General features: G+C 42.9%; 1 long non-coding RNA gene across 2 annotated transcripts; it reads right to left on the minus strand.

Annotated features, from left to right (window-relative positions):
• Window positions 1–270: 270 nt before the first annotated feature.
• On the minus strand, window positions 271–26,756 carry LOC123745930 (uncharacterized). 2 transcript variants are annotated; one of them, XR_011224960.1, is made up of 3 exons: window positions 25,653–26,756; window positions 13,815–13,907; window positions 271–3,038 (listed from the first exon to the last, which is right to left on the minus strand). It is a non-coding gene; the product is annotated as an uncharacterized lncRNA (long non-coding RNA). The 2 variants fall into 2 exon arrangements; XR_011224959.1 differs by having other exon boundaries at window positions 13,815–13,910.
• Window positions 26,757–27,160: the final 404 nt, after the last annotated feature.

Below are 27,160 nucleotides of genomic sequence, written 5' to 3' on the forward strand. Positions count from 1 at the left end.
CTGTAAACATTCAAGCTTCCCGTCACACTCTGTGTCTTGGGTGACGAGCCACCGTCACACACACAGGCTCCCCGCCACCGTCACACACAAAGGCTCCCCCGCCACCGTCACACACAAAGGCTCCCCCGCCACCGTCACACACAAAGGCTCCCCCGCCACCGTCACACACAAAGGCTCCCCCGCCACCGTCACACACAAAGGCTCCCCCGCCACCGTCACACACAAAGGCTCCCCCGCCACCGTCACACACAAAGGCTCCCCCGCCACCGTCACACACAAAGGCTCCCCTCCACAATCTCTCTATCGGGAGATACAAGTTTTATAATCTCAGCCAAAATACTTAACCAACTAAATCTATATAAACAGCACAAATGTCAATTGCTGTTGCAAGAAAATACTGACGCTCAGTTCCTCAAGCTATCAATTGTCTCTCCAACCTTCCTGTTAAGCTAAGAAAAACCAGTATTGTAAATTGATTATTTATTTTAGGAAAGTCTGAATCAAGGTCATGAATGCTGTAGCTTGATTACCAAACCAATACTAGAGTTCAGTTCTGGAACCCTTTGTGTGGCTCTGTGACCGCTTCCACTACCACCCACATGGTGGGTAGTGGGTACACTATCACTCACAGGATGGGTATTGCTGTCATTACCACTCACAGAACAAGTATGGGGTCCACAGCACCTTACAAGCTGGCAATAGTCCACTACCACCAGACCACTACACTTGGTCCACTACAATGGTCCAGACCAGGAAGGCTGGTCGAGGACCGGGCCGCGGGGACGCTAAGCCCCGAGATCATCTCAAGTTAACCTCAAGGTAAGGTAACCACTCCCTGGAGGAGTATGATATCCACTACTAGTCATAAGATGGTTATAGAGTCAACTACCACTCACACAATGGTTTAGGGTGCCCTTCTACTAACAGGAAAGAATATATGGTAGACTAACACTCACTGAACGAGCAGAGGGTCCATTATAACACTAAGAATACGCGTGTAGGGTCCTCAACCACGCACAAGATAGGTATGGGGTTTACTGCCACTTAAAAGACGTCTATTAGGTTCATTTCACTCACAGAATAGATATTGGGTTCTCTGACACTTACAGGATGGATATGAGGACAACTTTCAATAACTATATGAGTATGGGATCCATTAAAATTCACATGATTGCAAGGGATCTATTAAAACTCATAGAAACATCATGGGGTCACTTAAAACTTATTGGAGGGACGCAGGGTCCATTACTACTCATATAATAGGGTTGGGGGTCCATTACAAACATCACGATGGATATATGGTCCATTACAATTTATAAGATGGATATTGGGTGCACTACCCAGCACAGGATGGGTATGAAGATCACTACCACGAATAGGTGTCCATTAGAAATCACAGGACTGCCACAGGGTCCTTTACAACTCACAGGATGATTATGGGGTAAATTAAAAACACAGGATGGATATAGAATCCGTTACAACTCACAGTATGAGTATGCATAATAAATGAGATGATCCAACTAATCAATGTTGAATATATGAGTAGAATCGCTCGTCAAGAAAGCAGGTCACACATCAACATAACATCCAAGCTAGGTTAGGTTTGTAGAAGAGTACACATCCACATTCCGTCTCATCCGGGTCCGGACTCACTAAGCACTTTTTCATTCATACTCTGATACAGCACTCTCTTCAATGCCTCAGCTGCCACGGGTTTAAGGCCTCCACTGTCTTAAATGCCTCAGTTGCTACAGGTTTAAGGCCTCCACTGACATAAATGCCTCAGCTGCCACGAGTTTCAGGCCTCTACTGACATAAATGCCTCAGTTGCCACGGGTTTAAGACCTCCAATGACATAAATGCCTCAGTTGCCATGGATTTAAGGCCTCCATAGCTTGAATGCCTCATTTGCCACGGGTTTAAAGCTTCCATTGACTTAAAGAATTCAGTTGACATGGGGCTTTCGTCACTCACTGCCTTAAATACTTCTGTTGCTATGGATATACTCTGCAAGGCTCAGCGTCCCGACGCACGCGTGATGGACTTCATGCCAGTCGTCGTGTGGGGTAATCCGGCGACATTCTGAAGGCGGGAAGGTCGAAGGAGAGCAGCCAAGCGATGTTTTAAGAGTCACCAACGCGCCACTGAGCCGCTGGGTGAGCTCTCGTGTGCATGCGGGGAGGCCGAGCGTGGTTTTGTGGTGATGTGAGGTTTGTGTGTGGTATCTGTGTGGTTGTGTTGTGATATAACGTGTTTGTGGTGTTGGGATAGCGTCATATGTTTGTGTGATGATGTCAATGTGTGTGTGTGGTTGAGTGTGGAGGTCAAGTGCTTGTGGTTGTTTGGTGTCTTTGAGTTGGGAGGTTAACTGTATTTGGTTGTGTGTTGTCAGGTTAGTGTGTTTTGCTTTCCGGTGTGTGTGGTAAGATGAGGTGTGTGTGGTGAAGAAACGCAACCGTCTCATCAAAGAGATCTAAGCGATGTTCCCTCGATCGAGGAAGGCATCAAGACCAAGAACATTTCCTACAAGAGTCATTGAACAGCGCCAAATTCCCTGGGGCTTTCGTTGGAGCGCAAGTAATAACCTTTGTTCTTGAAGCTGGTCAAAATTTCCCCACCAAGCCTCACAGCGCTGGTGGTGCAGGCGTCCTAGCTCACATCAGTCGACAGCAGCCTAAACATTCATTACGTTCCTTCTTTAATTCTCTTCACTGTACACTGTAACTTTCACTCACACACGCACACACCTCAACAAGAACGTTCCAGGAGGAAGAACTGACATAATCGTTAGGCATCGTCCGGAGACAACAAGCACTACGATACGTTACCAGGCCGAGTCCACACTGATTTTCCCTGAGGGCGGCCCACACCCCCAGCGCTGACGTCAAGAGGACCACACCGCCCACCGCTACTAGCCCATAGGCCAGGTGGGTGAGCGTGGGCGTGTGGGCTGGCGTGGGCGCCAGGACCAGCATCACGTCGCGACCTTCGCCAGCAACGCACCACACACCGACCACCACCACCGCCAGACCCGTTACCTGAAACGTAGTTGGAATATTAAAACGTTATATGTCTGTCTTGTCTTGTTGAGTGCGTGGTACTTCGAGGCATGTGTTGCTGTCGTTACTACTGTTGTTAGTAGTGTCTTTACTACTGCTGTTAGTAGTGTCGTTACTACTGTTGTTAGTGGTGGTCGTAGTGTCGTTACTATTAATGTCTGCAGGGATTTAGTGCGCTTGTCAGTCAATTATTTCATTATGACAAAAATTCTCAAATAATATAAAGTAGGATCCGTCTCCGGTGACCAGCAGTTGAACCATTACATCCTTGTGCCTTGAATAATTATTCCTGTCACTCACTCTTGAGTTCCATTGTCTTACAACCGTGTTGATCCTTCAAGCAAGAATCAAGAGGTTACCAATCCTGTGAGAAGGCCTGAATGAACCGCTGAGGCTCTTTAACAGGATCAGTGGTTCCTTTGTAACCAAAAAAATGAAGTTAGTCATCTGTGAGATATTTCTTGAAGACTATGAGTGAATGTGAGGCCAGGAAAGTTAAGATGCAGAGTGTGGGGCAATGGACACCTAAGATACTTACATTTATTCCATGTACACTTAACCTTAACTACTACTGATTCACTTGTTAGTAGTGTTAAGGCCTCACAGTTCACAGTAATATTAAATGAAACCTTAATAATTAAATAATTCATTGTGTCGAGGGACAGGCAGCCAGAGTAAATTTATAAATATGCACTGGTCATAAATAACTATTTTAGGACCAGATGTCGATACAAAGAAGTTCACATACTGCTACTGTGAGTAGTTGTTGCTGTAGTAACGTCATTAACTGCTAGTAGTAATTGTGGTTGTAGTCATTACTGCTACTTCTAGTGGCTTAAGTAAAAACATTATTATTATTATTGTCATTTTCTCTATTGTCACTGTTATTTTAAAGATATTCCTGGACCCAACTTGTCCTCAGACAAAGTGCATTCCATCCAGTGGTCGACTCGAAAGATGCATTCATCAATTTTAATATGCTGTTCATTCAAAACAGGAATTTTCTCATATATAAATTAATAGTTATATTTCAGCATACTGTGCATATTTAGGCATTGGTTAGGTTAGATTAGGTGTTTAGGTTCTGTTGGCGATTATTTGTATTTGTAGTAAGTGGGTGAAGCATTTACACCGTTGTGGTTCGAACAAAAATCGTCAGTGAAGCACTTGTTCTGGAAGTGTTCGGACGTCATCAGTCGAGTCGTGTGTAAACCGTTTTTCGTCAATAAATTTGGGGTTTGGCTTGTGCATGTCCTTATTAATGGACTTTGGCCATTGTTTATGAGGAAGTGCTGCGTGACGACGAGAAAGAGATCCTCGTCTCGTCGTTTCTGACGAGGCATAAACCTCGTCCGAAACATTCATTCATACACACAAAATATCGATGACACTCTAGATATCAACCCGTCCTCAGGTCAAGCTTGTTAGAGCAGCGGTCGTTCCTCCAAGACGCATTCATCAATTTTAAGACACATTGTAATACAATTAGGTTTGCTATATAAATCAATATTATTAGATAATATAATTCAATGTATAGTTGGACGTTGGTTAGGTTGTTCTGTTCACGAGTATTTGTGTTTGTAGTACACAGGTGACGCATTCATACAACCCGTCCTAGACTCAAGTCCATTACATTCAGCGGTCAATCCCACAGACGCATTCATAAATTTTAACATGCTGTTCATTCAAAACAAGAATTTTCGCAAGTATAAATTAATATTATAACATATTAGCATATTGTGTATATATAGGCATAGGATAGGTTAGGTTAGGTGTTTAGGTTCTGTTGGCGATTATTTGTATTTGTAGTACGTGGGTGAAGCATTTATAGCGTTGCGATTCGAACAAAATTCGTCAGTGAAGCACTTGTTCCGGATATGTTAGAACGTCAGCAGTTGTGAGTCGTGTGTAAACCGCTTTTCATTCATAAACAGGGGGTTTGGCGGGTGCATGGAATCACTTTTGGATCTTTGTTTGGAGGACGGGCTGATTTATAGCATTGCAATTCGAACAGAGAGAGTCAGCGAAGCAAGGTTCGAAAAATGTTCAAACGCTATCAGTAAGAGTCCTGTATAAACCGTTTTTCTTTCATAAACAGGGGGTCCGGTATACATATATAAACAGGGGAGTTTGCGGCTGGATTAACGAGCATTTGGCCTTTGTTTATGAGGACGGGCAGCGATAAACTTTCTTATCCACTCGAAACATTCGAAACATATGTCGAAACACTCGACATATTGTAATCTATCATATAGTTTTGTATTCAAAATCGGTCATTTTAAAATATTAAGCCATAATTTTAAATATGAATTTTTCCTGTATTAGACCGAGGTTAGGTGATCAGGTTTTGTTGGCAATTATTTGTATTTCCACCATGTAGGTGAAACAGTTATAAAGGTGAGCCTCGAACAGAGGTAAAGAACGAAACAACGTTCGAGAAATGATAATCAATAAAACAGCCAGCCCATCCTCATAAACGAAGGCCAAAGTCAATTCCATGCACCCGCCAAACCCTATGTTTATACAACCCCTCCTCAGACCAAGTCCATTCTATCCATTGGGTCAACCCCAAAGACGCATTCATCAATTTTAACATGCTGTTCATTCAAAACAGAGTTTTTCTCGAATATAAAATAATATTATTTTAGTATATTGCACGTATTTAAGCACTGGTTAGGTTAAGTGTTTAGGCTCTGTTGACGATTATTTGAATTTTAGTACGTAGGTGAAGCATTTACAGCGTTGTAGTTCGAACAAAAGTCGTCAGCGAAGCACTTGTTCCGGAAGTATTCGGACGTCATCAGTTGAGTCGTGTGTAAACCGTTTTTCTCTCCTCGTGACTTGTCTACAATGGACTTGTTGCATCAAAACTCGAAGCTCAAACAGAGTGCTCAATTCTCCATTCATTTAACGAACTTATCACAGCATCTATTGTGCTTCACCACTCCCCTGATGATAATAATTTCGCTTTTTACAAGGTGAAGTTTTCAAAACGCTTCCCCGTGGTTATTACTGTCAAAATCATCTGTAGATCCCGAGCTGCTTCTGGAAGTGGCGGTTCTTGCATCATGGTGCCCTCAGATGTGCAGGCTTCTGGCGTCTCCTGTCCACGGTCCGCCCTGCAGCCTACTGAGCCATTGTTACAGAATTTTACTTTTTCTTGTGTGAAAGCCTAGTGTCCGTGGCAGCCGTGGAGCCACACCTCGCCATCTCACGTTAAGACATCTTTAACCTCCTGTACTGTGATCAAATTCTCAGCATTAGCATGAGCAAGATATAAGAAGGTCCCGGTAGTACAGTTGGGTTCGTTCTCGACGCGCTATCGAATATTCCAGGCGGAACAAAAATGGTTGGGCACATTTTCTTTCACCTAACGCACTGTTCACCTAGCTGTAAATAGGTACTCAGGAGTTAGTCAGCTTGTTATGGGGTTGCATCCTGGGCGGGGGTCAGTTATTCGGCCCTGGGGGGGGGGAAGACCTTGATAAAAGCCTAGTGTGTATGAATACACTCTGGCTTCCTGTCCCACGACACAATGAATTATTATTTTATATTAAAACAAATCTTCAAAGCAAGCAGCAAAAGGCTTCCTCTCTTTTTTTCAAGTGGATTTCCTCCTTTTTTTATTTTGTCTAATCCTTCTTCAGTAGTCGCAACTCTTCAAATACTTTCTCAACTTCGGACTGACAATGGAGCTTTGCTATCAAGGGAATTTTCGTTCTCTGCCAAAATATTTTAATCTCATCTATTGTCGAAGCAGAAGCATCTCTTTTAGACTTTATTAATGTCAATGAATGACTTTATGTCAATGTTTCATGAAGAAACCCAGAACTTGGAGCTATGAAGGCAGATTTTAAGCAGTAATTACTTTTGCCAATCATCCTATTAGGTTCACTTTTTCTGTGGATTTTGTAACCATTATAAATAACTAAAATATCTGGTAAAGTAAGATAAAAATAATAAATTTGTCAGTAATGTGTAAGAATGAATAAGCACCAGCATAATAAATATGATAAATCAGTTTAGAGAATTACCATATAATCCAGATACAGTTTCAATATTTCAGATTTAACTAGCTTTAAGACACTTGCTAATGAAAAAACTTGAAAAATATGATCCGTTAGTGATGGGTTAATACCTAAACACATGTAGACCATTTAGATAGGCAATGCCCAATAAAATGTACAAATAATGAAAAACACTAAGAAGTCAGTAGCGACACATTGGTGACAAACACCCGACGCTTCGCAAGTGATTTGTCCCAGATTCGTATTCTGGCCGGCGAGGATTAGGCGCACCTATTCATCCAGCAGTAATTAGGTAGCTGGTTGTTAAACGATTTGTGGGTCGTGTTCCAGGGAACTAGTGTGTAAGGTATATCATGAGCTATGAGATGGGAAAGCGCTCATCGGTCAGCAGTCGTATAGTACTGTACCCACTGGTGTAAAAAAAAAAAAAAAAAGTGTAAGACATCAATCGCAAGAAGTCACCAGTCTTTGTTTACAATGTTAAATCAACCATATATATCACGTTTTCAATTGTTCAAACTATAGTTATATGGATGGCTATCGTAATAATATTCGTTACATCTAACAAACTTTATGCTATTCAGAAAACACCAAATATCGTTCATATAATTTATATTTCGCCAGCAGTGTTTTTAGTAGTTCTGGCATATTTCTGGGTGCGAAGACATGAAATTTGGCAAACAATATTTTTTGACCACCTTACACATGGACGCTTAAATTTAAAAATTTGTCTTTGGGGTCGACAACTGCTTGGACAAGCAGTTGCCAACCCCAAAGATAAATTTAAACATAATATGTAGGGTAGTCAAAAAATATTGATTGCCTAGATTTCATGTTTCACCCCCAGATATATATGCCACAACTCCTAAAAACACTGCTGGCAAAATATATATTATATGGATGATCTATCAAATATGTGGATGGATTGGCAACTTCTTGTCCATGCTGTTGCTTGAGAAAGGGATGAAATACTGATTAGCATTCACTTGAAATACTGATGAAAAAAAAACAAGAAAAAATAACAAAATAGAAGTATTTAAACAAAATTAAGCAAAAATAATATATTAAAGCAAAAATCATGTGTTATTTGGTAGCAAAAGGCAGATCAGGAATTTATAAGTGTTTGATTATCAATTTTATTCATACATATTTTTGTATTTTCGTTTTGTGTTTCAGTTATAAATTCGTGTCTATTTTGGCGGTCGATGCCCCAGTTCATAAATACTAAATAAAAAGAAATTCTAATTTGCAATACAAATTGTCTGGCGGTAAAATGCTTGCTAATCTCAAAACCAATTTCTATAACTAGTCTCTCTCTCTCTCTCTCTCTCTCTCTCTCTCTCTCTCTCTCTCTCTCTCTCTCTGTCTGTCTGTCTGTCTGTCTGTCTGTCTGTCTGTCTGTCTGTCTGTCTGTCTGTCTGTCTGTCTGTCTGTCTTTCTTTCTTTCTTTCTCATAGGTATTCATATTAGATACGCTGTAGTAGGAACATAAATCCTGTAATATTTGCACTTGATCCAGTAATATAGCGCATGCATGGATCCGACTTCAACATGAGGATTAAGAGCTTCATCCAACTGTTCTCACAGAGTCCCGTCTGTTTTCTGAGCCTCTGTTGCACCTCACTGTTGTATATATTACACTCACTGTTGTATATGTTGCACTTACTGTTGTACCTCACTGTTATTTGTTGTACCTCACTGTTGTATATGTTACACCTCACTGTTGTACATGTACCTCATTGTTGTATATATATTGCCACTCACTGTTGAGTACGTTGCTACATTGATACACTGCAGGAATAACAGAAAACCAGAGAGCAGGAGAGATACCAGAGGACCAGGAATGAGTACCTCATGAGGAAAGAAGCAGAGAGACAATATAAAAATGACATCGCGAGTAAAGCTAAGAGCCAACCAAAACGGCTTCACAGCCACATCAGGAGGAAAACAGCAGTGAAGGAACTAGTGATGAAACTGAGAAAAGGGGAGAACAGATACACAGATAATTACAAGTAGGTGTGTGAAGAACTGAGCAAGAGATTTCAGGTCTTCACAATAGAGCAAGGAGAAACCTTTGTACTAAGAGAGGATGTGACAAACCAAGCAACCTTGGAGAAATTTGACCTCACCAGTGATGGGGTCAAAAGGAATCTGTTGGAGTTGAATGTGACAAAGGCTGTTGGGCGTGACAGAATCTTACCATGGATACTAAAAGAGGGCGCAGAAGCACTAAGTGTGCCACTCTCTATGGTGTATAACAGGTCACTGAAAACAGGAGACCTACCTGATACCTGGAAGACAGCTAATGTAGTCCCAATATACAAAATGGGTAATAGGCAAGAGGCACTGAACTACAGGCCAGTTTCCCTAACTTGTATACCATGCAAGGTGAGGGAGAAGATCGTGAGAAAAAGGCTCGTAGAACATCTGGAGGAAAGAAATTTGTAGCACCCTACCAGCATGGGTTCAGGAATGGAAAATCGTGCCTCACAGGCTTAATATATATGACCTGGGGACAAAAATTAGGCAAGAAAGAATAAAATGGACAGACTTGCATTTTCTTAGACTGACAGAAAGCCTTTGACACAGTACCCCACAAACATCTGTTACAACAGTTGGAGAAACTGGCAGGAGTAAAAGGTAATGTGCTACAATGGATAAGGGAGTATCTAAACAACAGAAAACGGCGAGTAACAGTGAGGGTGGAGACATCAGATTGGCGAGATGTCACCAGCAAAGTCCCACAGGGTTCTATACTTGGACCCCAACCCGTTTCTGATAAATGTAAACGATCTTACGGGGGTATACACTCATTCCTCTCAATGTTTGCTGATGAAGCAAAAATTATGAGAGAAATCAAGACAAATGAAGACAGACAGAGACTACAGGATGACATGGACAAACTGTTGGAATGGTCTAGAAAATGGCTACTAAAGTTTAACTCAGGGAAATGTAAAGTAATGAAATTAGGCGAAGGGAGCTGAAGGCTAAACACAAGGTATCATCTGGGAGGTGAAATCCTGCAAGAGTCAAATAGAAAGACCTGGGGATTGATATCACACCGAACCTGTCCCCAGAGGCCCACATCAAGATGATATAACCAGCAGCATATGCTAGGTTGACCAACATCAGAACTGCCTTTAGAAACTTGTGAGAGGAATCGTTCAGGATCTTGTATACCACTTACGTCAGACCAATTCTGAAGTATGCAGGTCCAGCCTGGAGTCTATACCTAGTTAAACACAAGACAAAGTTTATAAAGATTCAGAGGTATGCCACCATACTAGTAACAGACTGAGAGGTATGAGCTACGATAAAAGGCTACGGGAGCTGAACTTCACGTCCCTGGAAAACAGAAGAGTAAGGGGAGACATGATAACCATCTGCAAAATTCTCAGGGGAATTGACAGGGTGGACAAAGACAAACTCTTTAGCACGGGTGGAACACGGATAAGGAGACACAGGTAGAAACTTCGTACCCAAATGAGCCACAGAGACATTAGAAAGAATTTTGTTCTGTGCCAGAGTAGTTAACAAATGGAATGCATTAGGCAGTTATGTGGTGGAGGCTGACTCCATACACAGTTTCAAGTGTAGATTTGATAGAGCCCAGTAGGCTCAGGAATCTGTACACCAGTTGATTGACAATTGAGAGGCGGGACCAAAGAGCCAAAGCTCAACCCCCACAAGCACAACTAAGTGAGTACAACTTGGTGAGTACACATACACAGGGAGCTCACCATTCGCGCGCAACACAGCCTTATTGACTCCACCAACACGACAGCAGAATAACAGAAGCTTCAAAACAACACCGAACTGCTCAAGCGCCATCATTACCCCCTCAACATCGCAAACAAGAGAACCACCACACCATGTACATGACACCACCACACAGCCAGTGCCTAGACACTTACAACCACCTCCCCACTAAGGCCACCAACCACCATAATCACGTCAGTCACACTGGAACTGAACCATCACAATCCCATCTTTATGACGGACCAACTCCATCCTACCAATCTTTCATCAGTACCATCAGAGCTACCGACTCCGGCACTGCCAAGCAGGTGAAGCCCTCACCGCCATAATCACAACCCTCACCATTATCACAACTTACAGCCAGCGCTGAAGCACATGCGACACATGCGTGGGCAACATCATGCAAGATTCAATGCGACATTGTACAAGTGTGGCTTTTTTTTTTTTTTTTTTTTTGTCAGGGATGTTCCTGAGTGGGTCCCTAAGCCTCTGCCTGGCCCACTAAATGTTACTCGTTTCAGTCTTACTTAAGCGGTGTTATGGCTTTACTTAGCCTGTAAGCAGGTTCTTTTCATATCAAACTTTTTATGGGGATTTAATGCCTCTTCTTACTCCGTCCAACCTTGAGTTACTAAGAACTGCCAGTAATAGTCCATCTAAAGGAAAAGGTGGATAAACAACACTAAACCGAACCATCACCAAGTGCCTCCTTAATCATGTATACACACATGTACATAATATAACACTGCAAGTGTCACTTTTACACAGGACACTACAAACGAACGTCTGCGATCTTCTAACCCGGCGAGTCCACTCCTATCTTCCATCGTACAACACTCAAGCTTCCTTCCCTGCGCCTGTCTTTTATAATCCTCACGCTTTTGAGTTTACCTTTCTCAGTAAATCTTGGGCCAGTCTTACACAGTATCGTCACTATGCCAAAACATCACTTCTACTCTCCAGCAACATGCTGGCATGGGGTCTCCAGCAACATGCTGGCATGGGGTCTCCAGCAACATGCTGGCATGGGGTCTCCAGCAACATGCTGGCATGGGGTCTCCAGCAACATGCTGGCATGGGGTCTCCAGCAACACATTGGCAGACTTCCACACAGGCTTCAGTTATAAAAAGCCTTATCAGATGGACATTAATTCCAAATCGTAACTCAACTTGGCCATCCCAGGATACGTCGGTCGAGTCATAAATTCTTCACTAAGTATCACAGACAAATCCCAGTCTACATTGACTAGGCCATTTGTTCCCACTGGAAAACGTCTTGAGTTCAGGACTGCCCTGGGTGAACTGATTCCTGTCGACCAAGATTCCACCCACATCACTTCTTAGGAATTAAAGATGAATAGTAAGAAAGAAATTATACAAATGTCAGTAAGATCACAGTCATCCTCCTGATGAAAATAAAATGGGGGTGGGTACACTCAACAGATGGCGTCGACATTGTTACACCTCCCCTCCTAAAATAATTTGGGGTCGGGTGTGCTCAACAGACGGCATCGGCAATTGTCAAAGGAGGTGTATGAGTATTTATGGGTCCTCAGTTAGGTTAGGTTCGGGCAATATAGTACAATAGTTAAGTGATGTTGTGAATGCTCGAGAGGACAGGCTGATCAATGATGAACAGACCCATCTGTCAATCACCTATATTATTTCTAGACACTGCCCTCAAGGTCCATCTTGTAGTTCTTCGACTTTGTCATTTTATCAGCACTGGTGTAGTGAACTCCGAAGCTCTTCACCTTTACTTTGTTTTGCACTTGGGCCACTCCATATCTAATGGAGGTGGGATTGTTCAAGCATTTGATACAACATTTATGATGAGTGTGTCTCAGGTATTGGATGAAGAAACGCACTTGAAAAATTATAGGCATTTGATGGCAAAAGAACTTTAAAGAATTAGAGACATTAGATGACAAATGGACCTTGAAGAATTATAGGCATTAGATGATGTAAGAACCTTGACGAATTATAGGCATTAGATGACACAAGGACCTTGAAGAATTATAGGCATTAAATGACAAAAAGATCTTGAAGAATTGGCCATTAGATGACACAAGGACCGAAGTGGGTCTCGTACAACTGTGTATCGCTGTATCAGACACTGGATTGAAGAAGGGTGAAGGTGGACTGGACGTAGATACGCGGCATCCTGGACTTAGTGGCTGTTTTATAAGGGGGTTACAGGTACAGTAGCGGTCGTGAGTGAAAGAATTGGCAGTAAGTTCTCTCCATCACCCCCCCCCCCTTTTCCTCATCTTTCTGTCTGTCTCTCTATCACTCTCTTTCTCTCTTTCCCCTCTCTTTCTCCAACTGGGTAGGACTCATTCCCGGACGCAAATGACGAGGTAATCTATAGTCAAGGCTCTCCTCACAATGTTGCAAGGAAATTGGACCAACGAAAACAGCGGCGCCACAGCGTATTGGGTTGGCTCCCCGGTGCGAGGTGCAGGAAGGGAAGCTATCTCTTGCGTGCGCTGCAGGGGAACGAAATTGGATTACGCGGTTGCCTTAATCTGCCTGCAGGTAGGTAATTCTCTTTTGCTTGCGGGCAGCAAGAAGACTGTTCCATAGACGACAGCCGTGAACGGCTGTGTGCATAGCTGAACGTTACGGGATTAAATTCATGCTTTGTCGAGGAGAGGAGCCTTGAAACTTGTGTCCGTCGAATCTTTTACAAAAGGGACGCAAATTAATTAACTTTTTCCTTCCTGCTTTTCCTGGGAGAGACTGATTTACCTATCTCCTCCCTGTGAGAGATTCATTACCCATCTTCTCCTTGGAGAGATTCATTATCATTCTCCTTCTGGTAAAGACTCATTACATACCGCCTCCTGAGAGACTAATTACCCATCTCCTGTGAGAGATTCATAGTCACTCACTGTGACTTTACTGTCCCAGCCCCGTCACTGTGACTTTACTGTCCCGTTACTGTGAATAAAGACATAATACTTACAAAGAAGACAAGGTTGAAGACGAGAAGCACAGCTTTGCCACACCGCAGGCCGCAGCGTCCCAGTCTCACCACCATCCTGGCCGCCACCCCCTCCTGCTGGGGGGAGGAGGAGGGTTGTTATACTGAGGGAGAGGAAGATGGAAGAAATGAGGATGAAAAATTAAGAGGAAAACAAAATGAGCAAGGGCAAGAACGACCCCAGCCTCCTGAAGGCTAGTGCCTGGCTCGCACTAGCGCCAGGAGGTGGACGTCCCAGTCCACCTCGGACGGCTAAAATTAACCGTCCAAGATGGCTAAATTAGATGGCTGATTAGGTGACTAAAATTAGGGCGTATATACTTCCTATAAGTCTTAAACCACCAGACGGCACTCCTACATATTCTTCCAGTGGGCACGATATCCAAGAATGAAGTTGTTTCGATATCGCCCAGCTCTCCTATGACTGAAATATCTCCATTGTTCAAACAATTATGTATTAGCGATAAGATCTACCATTAATGTATATTGACTTACTGTAAATATATAGCTCTTGAAATAGAACATTCTCTGTAACTAGCTGACACTAATTATAGGGTGTAAAGGATAGATGAAATTGTCTATGTAATAATCTCCGTTGAGGTCTGATGAAGACCTGTTGTGCCCTCTGTAATGCTTTTTGTGCCACCGCTCACAGGATGAGTATGGGGTGCACAATAAACTAGCCGCCTCTGGCGGCAACACTCAAAAAATCCAAACTGGGTAAGGGGTGCTACAAAAGTGGGAAGGGTATCACTCATATCCAGTGGGAAAAAGAGATAAACATAACTCGAAGAATGACAAGGTCAAATAATAATTACCCAAAGTCTCTGACGTCAAAGGTGTTACTTAATGTAAAAAAAGCAGACGAAAATGTTCAAACGAAAGGTTAAAATTGCGCAAAAGTTGCTTTAGCACTGAGCAGTGAGAGTCCATAGCGTCTGGTGGCGCGCTCACTGGCCCGGGGCGGCCCGCCCACTCAGCCAGATAGCCAGACAAAGAGAAACATTCCGCCCATTTTACATCCACTTCTACACCCCTGCCCTCTCTTCCACCCTCTCCCCTCTCTTCCACCCCTCTTCTCTCCCACCCCTCTTCTCTCTCTCTCCCTCCCCACAATTACGGGTCTTCAAGATAAGCCGTCATAGAGAACAAATGGCCGATAGACTCAAGGATCATTATCTTCCAAAGACTTTCCTTAACTGCCTTCACCTGGTGACAGGGTCCGCATCGGAAGATACAATTGCACTTGTGAGTTGATGGAGCATAGTTGGGGGTAGTGGTACAAGGTGTTGATGGAGCATAGCTGGGGTAGTGGTACAAGGTGTTGATGGAGCATAGTTGGAGGTAGTGGTACAAGGTGTTGATGGAGCATAGTTGGGGGTAGTGGTACAAGGTGTTGATGGAGCATAGTTGGGGGTAGTGGTAAAAGGTGTTGATGGAGCATAGTTGGGGGTAGTGGTACTAGGCGTTGATGGAGCATAGTTGGGGGTAGTGGTACAAGGTGTTGATGGAGCATAGATGGGGTAGTGGTACTAGGCGTTGATGGAACATATCTGGGATTGTGGTACAAGGTGTAGATGGAGCATAGCTCGGGTAGTGGTACAAGGTGTTGATGGATCATAGCTGGGGTAGTGGTACAAGGTGTAGATGGATCAGAGCTGGAATAGTGGCACAAGGTGTAGATGGAACATAGCTGAGGTAGTGGTACAAGGTGTAGATGGAGCATAGCTGGGGTAGTGGTACTAGGTGTTGATGGAACATTGCTGGGGTAGTGGTACTAGGTGTTGATGGAACATAGCTGGGGTAGTGGTACAAGGTGTAGATGGAACATAGCTGGGGTAGTGGTACAAGGTGTAGATGGAACATAGCTGAGGTAGTGGTACAAGGTGTAGATGGAGCATAGCTGAGGTAGTGGTACAAGGTGTAGATGGAACATAGCTGGGGTAGTGGTACAAGGTGTAGATGGAGCATAACTGATGTAGTGGTACAAGGTGTAGATGGAGCATAACTGAGGTAGTGGTACAAGGTGTAGATGGAGCATAACTGATGTAGTGGTACAAGGTGTAGATGGAGCATAACTGACGTAGTGGTACAAGGTATAGATGGAGCATAACTGATGTAGTGGTACAAGGTGTAGATGGAGCATAACTGACGTAGTGGTACAGGGTGTAGATGGAGCATAACTGATGTAGTGGTACAAGGTGTAGATGGAGCATAACTGATGTAGTGGTACAAGGTGTAGATGGAGCATAACTGACGTAGTGGTACAAGGTGTAGATGGGGCATAACTGACGTAGTCTTACAAGGTGTAGATGGAGCATAACTGATGTAGTGGTACAAGGTGTAGATGGAGCATAACTGACGTAGTGGTACAAGGTATAGATGGGGAGAAAGAAGGATGAAGGATGCAACCCACAGACAGGTTACTGGGTATATTGTGTAGAGAATTTCTGTGACGTAATTCTTTGTGACCTCGAGCGGCTGTGAGAGATGGAGAAAAAAAGTATTGGAGGGAGGGAGTGAGGTATGGAGGGATGAAGGGGGGAGGGAGGGAGGGAGGGAATGAGGGTGGGATTGAGGTAAAGAGGGATAGAGGGGGAGGAGTAATGGAGGTAGGGAGGGAGGGAGGATGGCAGACATAAAATTAAATTAAGAGAGGATATAGCATGTGAGGGAGTGTAAGTGGGAGATAGTGTGTTGCAGAGTGAGAGAGTATAGTATAGTGCGTGAGAGAGTGAGGAATGGCGTGATACCGTGTTTGTGGCTGAGAAAGAGCAGGAGTGAGGGATTGAGAGACAAGGAGAAGTGAGAGTTAATGGAGGCTCGGATACCTACATTCAGGTCCAAACCTTAAGTTAATACTGAGTGGAATATGTCTTTCTCTCTCTCTCTGCTGTCCCGGCCTCAGTCATATTAGAGATAACAGTAGAAAGCAGTCTTTCTCCTCCGTGGCTGATAAGAGCCGTGGGCCAATAGGTCTACAGTTATCAGACTTTCCTGTGAACTTTCTCTTATTTTCTCTTCAGATCAACACAAAAGTAAACTCCGACTCTTAAACTGGTGGTAACCCTCCCACTTGCCAAGCCAGCTAAGCTAGTCTTAATATGGCTAGACACCTTCCTCGTGAGCTAAGCCAGCCTTACTATGGTTAGCGCATGATCTGGGCCTCTGGTTTGACCACCCAGTAAGGAGAATAATTGTGCTATATGTACACGAATGCTGCATTTTACATGGAGCGGATCTTTTACATGGAGCGGATCTGATACCCTCACTGACCTAAGACAGCAGTTCTGGCTTCGTCAGGGTCGCCAGACTGTAAAATCTATAATAAAATCCTGTGTAATCTGCCGGATTACACAGAATGCTAAACCTCTAGCATCCTTTAAAGATGAGGGAACAGAAGATCCTTCGTATGTCAGAGAGAGTGACTTAGTGCAGAGCTTAAAACACCTGCCATGAACAATAAGTCGGTGGAATGAACTTTGGACTCGAGAATACCTAATTGCTCTGAGGAAGTATCACAATGGGGGCAAATCACTCCTACAATAAGATCAAACTAAAGCCTGATGATGTTCTTCTGGATGGACTATGCTCAGAGTGGCCATAGTCTCAGAGGCTGAATAGTCTCTGTCCATCCAGACAATCAAGGCATCTTGAAAATAGTGAAAGTCGCTGGAAGACAAAAAAGTTCAGAGAGACACGATTACCACATACAAAATTCTCAGGGAAATTGAAAAGGTTACCTTAGCTTGCGATGATTTCGGGGTTTAGCGTCCCTGCGACCCGGTCCTTAACCAGGCCTCCTCGTTGCTGGACTGGTCAACCATTAATAACTTCAGAGTAGATAAGGACGGATTATTTAACACATTTATTTATTTAGGGACACAGGTGGAAGCTGAGTACCCAAATGAGCCACAGTGACATTAGAATGAACTTTTTAAGTGTCAGAATAGTTAGTAGATTGACTGCATTAATAAGTAATGTGGTGGAGGCAGACTCCATATACAGTTTCAAATGCATATATGATAGAGATCAAGAAGCTCAGGAACCTGTACACCAGTATAGTGACAGTTGAGAGGCAGAACCAAAGAGCCGCAGCTCAACCCCCGCAAGCACAACTCGGTGAGTACTCACACATACAAGCCCTCATTGTAAAGTATTGATAAGGTTTAATTCGACATCAGATTCACCAAACTGAAAATGAGATGAGTGTATTCAAGACGCAGCTGTATCATGATGCAGACCATTGGATGGAAGCCAGCCTCTACAACAGCCTCCGGACCTCCATCGACCGATGGCACGGCGAACTTGCAGACCAACATCGCCAAAATGTCGAGACAAGTACCATAAACAATGACGTCTTTGGATCCAGAGATGGCTTCCTCAATCTCAACGGAATCATCCTCACCAAGGACTGTCACATTCGGGTCCAGTCCAAGTGAGATGGCCCCGAAAGTGACGTTGGAGAGCAAGCCGGGCGTCATCTTCCACCTTGAGACACAATGGAAGGCTTCCACCGAGGATACTTTGCAAGTAGAACTTTTGGCTGAAGGAGAAATGACTCAAGGTAACTACAGAATCACCAAGCTGTCTCCTGAGCTCAGAGGGAAGCTAAGAACCTCGGGAAGAATATAAATGCAGTTGTTAGAAGAAATAATAAGTAGCCAATTTGTCCTTCTGGAATAAAAAGAATATGTTGAGAAAATATTTTTCATTCTCTCTGTCCAAACTAAATTCCAAAGGATCACTAGGGACACTACTGCCGAACTGACAACGAAGGTCAAGAGTTTAGTTGAAACTGTTAATGCCAAAGGATCTGAACTTCACCCGCCGAATTCTACTGGACAGTAGGAACCTATATATGCCTATGGAACTGTGACGACCCCGCCCAATCTGGAAACCCGTTTCCACCGCTCATCAGCCCCCCTCCCCCCCACATACACGCACGCACAAACTAGTTAAGAATACTAGTCTTAACTAGCGACTCAAGACCTAGCTGACCACATACGTGTCATGCTCTTGCAGCCTCGAGTCTCCGAAGGAATCTGTCGACTTACAGCAAGTAACGCAGGCATGGCCTGTGAGATCTGTGGCTGTTGAGTCGCTGCTCATCACCATCCACATTAATGAAACAAGTGGAATTATATTGATGGACATTTCATCAGGATCTAATTTTCACTCTTCTTGACATTTCTGAATGCATACTTATGAAGCTACTGAAAGCATAAACTAAAGGCACCTTTCCTGAGCCCTAATGTTGTCATATTCAAACAAGTAGATGTTTACTACACGAGCGAACAAGAAAAACCACTAAATTGATCATGAAGATTTTAAATTCTAAATGCACACACCAACCAAAAAATACTAAGACATATAAGTTTAAATAGATTTCTATGCATATAGACTGCTATGCAAATATATAACAAAGTTGATAAATTCTGCTTAGTTTGCTAAATTGATAGTAGATCTTGATACACCTTGGTTACTAGATAAATGGATTGGGCATAAGGCAGATAGATAATTATATTACCAGACCATGGATTAACAGACAACCACTCAAACAAATAGACGGAGAGATGGACAGAAAAATGATATATAATTTGCGAGAATCTCAAAATGTGGTGAAATGCGAGTGTTGATGCCAGCGTTGGTGAGTCTGGGAGCCTGGACAACTGCTCGCACATTCCTCCATATTTTTCAAAATCTCTGAGTTGGAAGAAAACAGAAGAAACCTTCTTGTAAAATTCCTGTCATTTCTCGTTTTTGGAGCACAAGAATATGAAAACAAGGAGGAGGCAGCAGAAGAGTGCGGACGATGATGAAGTGGAAGAGAAAAGCTGAGGTGAGGGAGACGGAGGAACTAGATGGTTGGAGAAGACAAGTGGAAAATTAGGATCAGGAGGAGCGCTTAAGAACTCTTATATTTCGCCACATAGTGATATTGACGGTTGTGACGGGGTAGTGGTCGCCCCTCAGGGACCCCCCCCCTCACCAGGAGGGTGCCTGGGGGAAGGGGTGCCCCAGTATATTAGGAGCGCTTCCACTGGGGTGCAGGGAGCCACAAGTTAAAACCCCGCTCCTGTGCCAGGTAAGACCACTACGGGCTCATCACAGCCCGTAGTGGACGGGCTACTTAGAACTTTTGGAACATCACAGCTACTTGGAACTTTTGTTCCGAGTAGCTGGATCTAAAACTACTACTACTTTGGTGCAGGTTACGGGCTATTCTTGCCCGTGCCACCTCTTGAGTGACTTAATCTTCATCAATCACTCTGGGTGTAGGTGGTTGATCCTCCACGGTATAGAGAGGGAGGACCGGCCACGCAGGTAGGGAGCAGAACTCAACAATAAGTCTTGAGTGTCATAGTTGTGCATCCCACATACTATATTTCAGTCTCTATTGTGGGGAAGATTTAGGCTCATTTCCATGCGTCGTAACTGCGAGATTTAGTACACTATTCCACCAAGGTCCCGAGACAATAGAACACATATTGACTATCGCCAACGTTATTAAGTAAGTTTGTAATATACACATCAGGAAACCAACCAAAAGGACAACCTCTTCGTATGGTGTTGTGGGAGTTTTCCTTAAAATAAATTAATTTTGTTATGTATTTTGGTTATGCATAGTTAGGCCTAAAAAAAGCTTAGTATGATAAACCATGGTCCATAATTATTGTCCTCTGAAGAATTAACAATTTTGCTTGCTTATAAGGGAAGTGTCACATCCCGGTGTGTACTGGGAGTAGTAACCCTGGCCCTAATACCTTACTGGTGTCACATCCCGGTGTGTACTGGGAGTAGTAACCCTGGCCCTAATACCTTACTGGTGTCACATCCCGGTGTGTACTGGGAGTAGTAACCCTGGCCCTAATACCTTACTGGTGTCACATCCCGGTGTGTACTGGGAGTAGTAACCCTGGCCCTAATACCTTACTGGTGTCACATCCCGGTGTGTACTGGGAGTAGTAACCCTGGCCCTAATACCTTACTGGTGTCACATCCCGGTGTGTACTGGGAGTAGTAACCCTGGCCCTAATGCCTTACTGGTGTCACATCCCGGTGTGTACTGGGAGTAGTAACCCTGGCCCTAATGCCTTACTGGTGTCACATCCCGGTGTGTACTGGGAGTAGTAACCCTGGCCCTAATACCTTACTGGTGTCACATCCCGGTGTGTACTGGGAGTAGTAACCCTAGCCCTAATGCCTTACTGGTGTCACATCCCGGTGTGTACTGGTAGTAGTAACCCTGGCCCTAATGCCTTACTGGTGTCACATCCCGGTGTGTACTGGGAGTAGTAACCCTGGCCCTAATACCTTACTGGTGTCACATCCCGGTGTGTACTGGGAGTAGTAACCCTAGCCCTAATACCTTACTGGTGTCACATCCCGGTGTGTACTGGGAGTAGTAACCCTGGCCCACTATTATTTTGCCTCTCACAACCTTGAGCATTTCGGTTTGGGTATTTAAAACATAAAATTAGCATCAATGTGACAAACATTATGATTAGGGGTGGGGGAGGGGGAGTTAGTTTAGTTCATTTATTATGCACCCCATACCCATCTTGTGGGCGGTAGTGGAAAGGGTTACAGAGGCACATAATGGGCTCTGGGACTGAATGGGAGAGGAGGGAAGGAAGAGAATGGGTTAGGATGGAGGGAAGACAGCTTACATTGAATTTATATTTAGCTTATCCATTATAAAAAAAATAGTTTTTTAATACATGAATCTAATATGTATTAACCTCTCGACTGCATGTGAAGATATAAAAAAAGAAAATGTGACTTACTTCGTGTATTTCTACAAGTGAAGTAACTGTTTCAAATATCCTTGGTTTAAATAATGTAAAAATAAAAAAAAAACTGGAAATGTGAAAATGGTGCCCGAATGTCTTTAATATTCAGGACGTTAATAATTTTGTAAACTGTAAGTAGACTGTTGATATGTTACTTAAAATCTGTAAGTAGCTTATAATTTCTGTAACCTGCTTAGTTAAACGATTCTGGGGGTACAGTTCCTGAGCCCATTATGTGCCTCTGTAATGTTTTTTCCACTACCACTCACAGGATGGGTATGGTGTCTACTGTCACTCACGGGATGGGTAAGGGGTCTACCACCACTCGCAAGATGGGATATGGGATCTACTATCACTCACAGGATGGGTATGGGCCCTACTACAACTCACAGGATTGATATCAGTGTACACAACTACTCACAGAATGGAAAAAATTGACCTCAACCATACATGGGATGAGTATGGGGTCCACAATCACACACAAGATTGGTATGGGGCCCACAACCACTCTCACGATGGGTATGGGGTCCACAACTACCCATATTATGGGTATGGGGTCCACAACCACCCATAATGGGTATGGGGTCCACAACCACATATAGGATTGGTATGCGAGTTCATAAACTCAGATAAGTTGGATATGGGTGCCCAGACGAGCCACAGAGACATTATAAATATTTTTTTTCACTGTCAGAGTTGTTAACAAATTGAATGCATTAGTGATGTGGTGGAGGCAGAGATCTACCACAAACACTGTGTATTGCTGACTCCATACAAAGTTTCAAGTGTAGATTTTATAATAGCCCAATAGGCTCCAGAATCTGTACACCAGTTTTTGACAGTCAAGAGGTGGAACCACAGAGCCAAAGCTCAACCAGGTGAGTACAAGCTAGCTCAACAAGCACAACTAGGTGAGTACACACCCGTACAGGCTACGAGAGTGGGGAAGAGTAGTGAAGGTATATATGGGTGCAGGACAGCCAAGGACGCGTTACTAAGCTGTCATAGAAAATGGCTTCAACCGAAATATAATGAGTGGGAGTCTATGGTATTATCTTATTCACTGCTGAATTCAGATATAATAAATATTTTAATGGTCTACATGGGTTACCACACAAGGGATATGAAACACAAGTATTAAAAAAGTGGTATAGTGACAGGTTGTGTAGGATACAGACGTCAACGCTAGGAAGGGGAACTCCGCTGGCCGATGATGTCTAAGACGGTGGCGGTGGAAAAGTGAGCCGCAGTACTGTAAGATGTTGATCTTAGTTTTGCCGGTACTTACTCCCCGTAGACACTGATCGATAGGTGAGGTCTTGCTCTTTATGCCCCGGCTATTACCCTTGTACCCGTTGTATTTCAATTTAACTATTATGTCATTCCAATTCTTTGTCGGGCTTTAAAGTTGTGGATGGATGGCTTCCACAATTTTACTTAGAGCATTTCACTTTTTAACTACCTGTATAGGGTAGTTAACCGTTCGGCTCATTTGTATTTCCAGTTTCCATTTGTGTCCTCTTATCAGCCCATCCTCCGAATAGACAGTACGTTTTAATACTATGTAATAAGTACAATCCCGACTATCGGCATAGTACATAAATACACTTAAACGCCAGCATCGCACCAAAATATTGTGAATATTAAAGTTTGCCTGAAAATCTGTATAGAAAACCAAGACCTTACCTAACCTTGAGAGTGTAGGAGGACAAGCATGTAAATAATATTTACTGCTTCTGTTTTGTGATCGTCAATTGCATGCATGCATATATATATATATAATATATATGTTTCATTGAATATGACCGCATATTCTGTATTTATTATTTTCTGGTTTAGGGCTTCTATCCCTCTAACTATTTTCTTAGCATCAGGGCTTAATTGGAATAGGAGTTCTCCAAAGCTCATTTTCGTACTTTTAAGGTGAAGAAAAGAAGTGATTTACTATAGTGTGTATTACACTTATTTGTATAATTTGCACGACGTTTCGAACCTCCATGGTTCATTCTCAAGTGAACAGATCTTACAATACTAGTTGATTTTATACCCGCATTAGGTCAGGTGATAATACAATGAAGGTGAAAAACATGGGGGGATACATAAGGGATAAACATAGGGGCTGCAGAAGGCGTATTGGCCCATACGAGGCATCTCCTATCTAAACACAAAGATTAATCCAGTGTAATTGGCCTGTTATGTTGGACATTGTCTTCTGTGTTGGCATCGATATGTTCTTGTCTTGTCCTTACTCTCATGGTGGGTAGAGTAAATAGTTCCGTGATTTGGGTGTTCATGGTAGGTCGCTCTATTCTTATGTGAATTGCCTCAAGAATTTGTAATCTTCTTGAATCTTGGGTTTTGTCTATTATGCAAGTATTCTTGTTCAACATTTCTCTTGTTAGAGTAATGTCATGGGCTTGTCTCATGTGATTCCTAATGGCACCAGATTGAAGATGTATATATATATATATATATATATATATATATATATATATATATATATATATATATATATATATATATATATATATATATATAATATATATATATATATATATGTTGACCAGACCACACACTAGAAATTGAAGGGACGACGACGTTCACAATCGACTTGAGAATGGTCCAGGACGGACCGAAACGTCGTCGTCCCTTCAATTTCTAGTGTGTGGTCTGGTCAACATACTTCAGCCACGTTATTGTGACTCATCGCCTATATATATATATATATATAATATATAATATATATATATATATATATATATAATATATATATATATATATATATATATATATATATATATATAACTTTGTGGTAAAATTTGAGGGATTTTAATAAAATACCATTGTAGGGGCTTAACGGAATATCCTGATCAGTGGCTTCAGTTACTACTTCTATGTGACAAACTGGTTCCTTGAATGCTTTTGACTTTTTAATGCGAAAACTATTCTCCTTGAGAGCGTGGTTCTTTCTTTGCGAGAAATTGATTCCTTCAGAACAAGAAGTTGGTTCTTTAAATGGGTAAAGTTGTCACAATTATTTCGTAAAGCTATGCTACTTAATATTCTAAGCTGCGGCGATCCAAATTCAAGCTATCGCAGTCAAGTGCTTTAGTTCCTGACCTTAAACCTTCAGTATCGCACTCATAAGGGGCCAATATTTCGCAGTGAAAACCAACGACATCACACCGTGAGGTCTTAAGGATGTCGGTCTCTAAACCCACACTATCGCACTCAGAGGTCCAATATGTCATACTCAAATCCCCAGTTACTGCACTTGGGCAAAAATCAATGAGAAACATGTCAAGCGAACGATACCGCGCGCTGGACAACGCCGCCCTGAACGAGATATAAATCCAGTCTCCAGACCATTGGGAGCCGGCGCCCTGAAGGGGCCGGCCAATGGAAGAAGAAATATGGTTTAATTATCGGGAAAATCTGCGCATTCCATAACTTACACGCTCACACTCCTACCGCCTGGAAATTGGGCATAAACATGTAAAAAGAAATAAGAATGCAAAAGACATAAAGTTTTAGAAAAGTAAGAGTAGACTGCTAGAGCAATAGGAGAGTATTAGTGAAATGTAGGCTGTTGGAGTCTAGTGTAGACTGTAGTAGCCTAGTGTAGGCTGTGGGAGCGTAGTGTAGGCTGTGGTAGGTAAATGTAGTCGTCGCTAACATCCTAACAACAACAATAATGACTGATGACGTCACTAACAACAATAAGGACTGATGACGTCACTAACAACAATAAGGACTGATGACGTCAATATCACAGATAACAATAACGTCAGAAGACATTAACAATATGAGAATAATGTCAGAAATGATAATTACGTCGATAATTTCAACAGTAACATCAATAGCAACGATACATGCAGTGCTAATTTCATTATTAATAATAATGATATTAGAAATAATAATATGATGATAATAAAGATAATGATGATGTGGATGATGATAATAATATTAGCAAATATTGACAATCCTTGTGTTATCTGGTCCAGAACGTGCGGTGAAGACTTACCTTCAGCCTGCGAGGACTGCCTACACCGTCCTGGTGCTGGAGGTGGTCCTTGGAGTAGTAGGTCCACCTCGTACTACACTCTCTGATGATGTGCTGCCTTGCTAACACTCTCTTAAACACGCTTAAGCCAGACATATACTCCAAGGTATTCCCTGAGATACATTATTTCTCAGTGTGAAAGAATTCCAGTTTAATGAGAAATGCTCAAAGTGTTACGAATGAGACACATAGCATGCTGCTAATGTTACACATGAGAGACATAGTATGGTCTGAGTGTCACGCATGAGACACATCGTATGCTCTGAGTGTTACACATGGGAAACATAGCATGCTCCGAGTGTTACGCATGAGACACATTGCTCTATCACACATGTGAAATAGTATGCTCATTCTGAGAGGCTTGTGTCAACAGACACGGAAAGCATTATAGAGCGTGATTCCTCAAGTCCATTAGAATCATTAGACTGTGTCAGCTGGCATCGTGTTGCAGCAGCGCTCGCCTGGCTGGTGCCCAGTCACTCACAATATCTTAAGACAATCCAACTAAACCGCACTCAGCAATCAGGGCTGACCCGCCTCCTTTATGAGTTTGTTGGTTCACATGTTTGATCAGACGTTTGTTCATCTGAATGTTCGACAGACCGTTGGCTTAAGTCTTTGTTTATGTGACTATAACTATCAGTTTCTAGCACCGCATAAGGAACGGTTCGTTGTGGTTCTGTTAAAGTTTCGAGGGTGGTTCACCTCATCTCTCTCCTCGACACAAGATATAATCACTTAATACGAGACAATTCACCGCTACTAACCTAGAACTTTCGTCTCTCGGTTAAACTCGTTACTCTAAAATGTTCTCACCACTTATTTTCCCCAGTTGCTTGTGGTAGTGTAAGACAGCAACTTAAAGGTCAGGGTGTCGTGGCCGCAGCAACTTCAGGCTTCCCGCCACTTCAAATTCCCTCAAACAAAAGTTTAGAATATCTCACATGTGGGAAATGCACTGGGAGGAGCACGAGGCACTGGGAGGAGCACGAGGCACTGGGAGGAGCACGAGGAGCAGCAAGAGGCACTGGGAGCAGTACGAGGCACTGGGAGCAGTACGAGGCACTGGGAGCACCACTTGCGTTCTGGATGTGGTGGGTGGTGAGGGTGGAGGGTGGACCATTGGGCGGGGTGTTTGGGTGTTGTCCGCCGATTTGATAATGAGGACAGGCTTCCTCATTCATGTGAGTGGGACCCAGGTGGCAGGAGGGAGGGATGAGAGATGGGGGGGGGGGGAAGAGTCAACTGTAACACGCTTTTCAACTGCTATCTCTCTCTTTCCCTCCCTCCCCTCTCACCTCACAAAATTCTATCTCACTCTATCTATACCTTTGTGTTTCCCTCTATCTCTTTCTATATATATATATATATATATATATATATATATATGTGTGTATATCACGAAAATAAACACGTGATTAAGAATGTGACAATGTCAGACCACGGAGGAAAAATGAAACAGGAAATTT

This window comes from Procambarus clarkii, chromosome 78, assembly GCF_040958095.1.
Source record: "Procambarus clarkii isolate CNS0578487 chromosome 78, FALCON_Pclarkii_2.0, whole genome shotgun sequence".
NCBI lineage: Eukaryota > Metazoa > Arthropoda > Malacostraca > Decapoda > Cambaridae > Procambarus > Procambarus clarkii.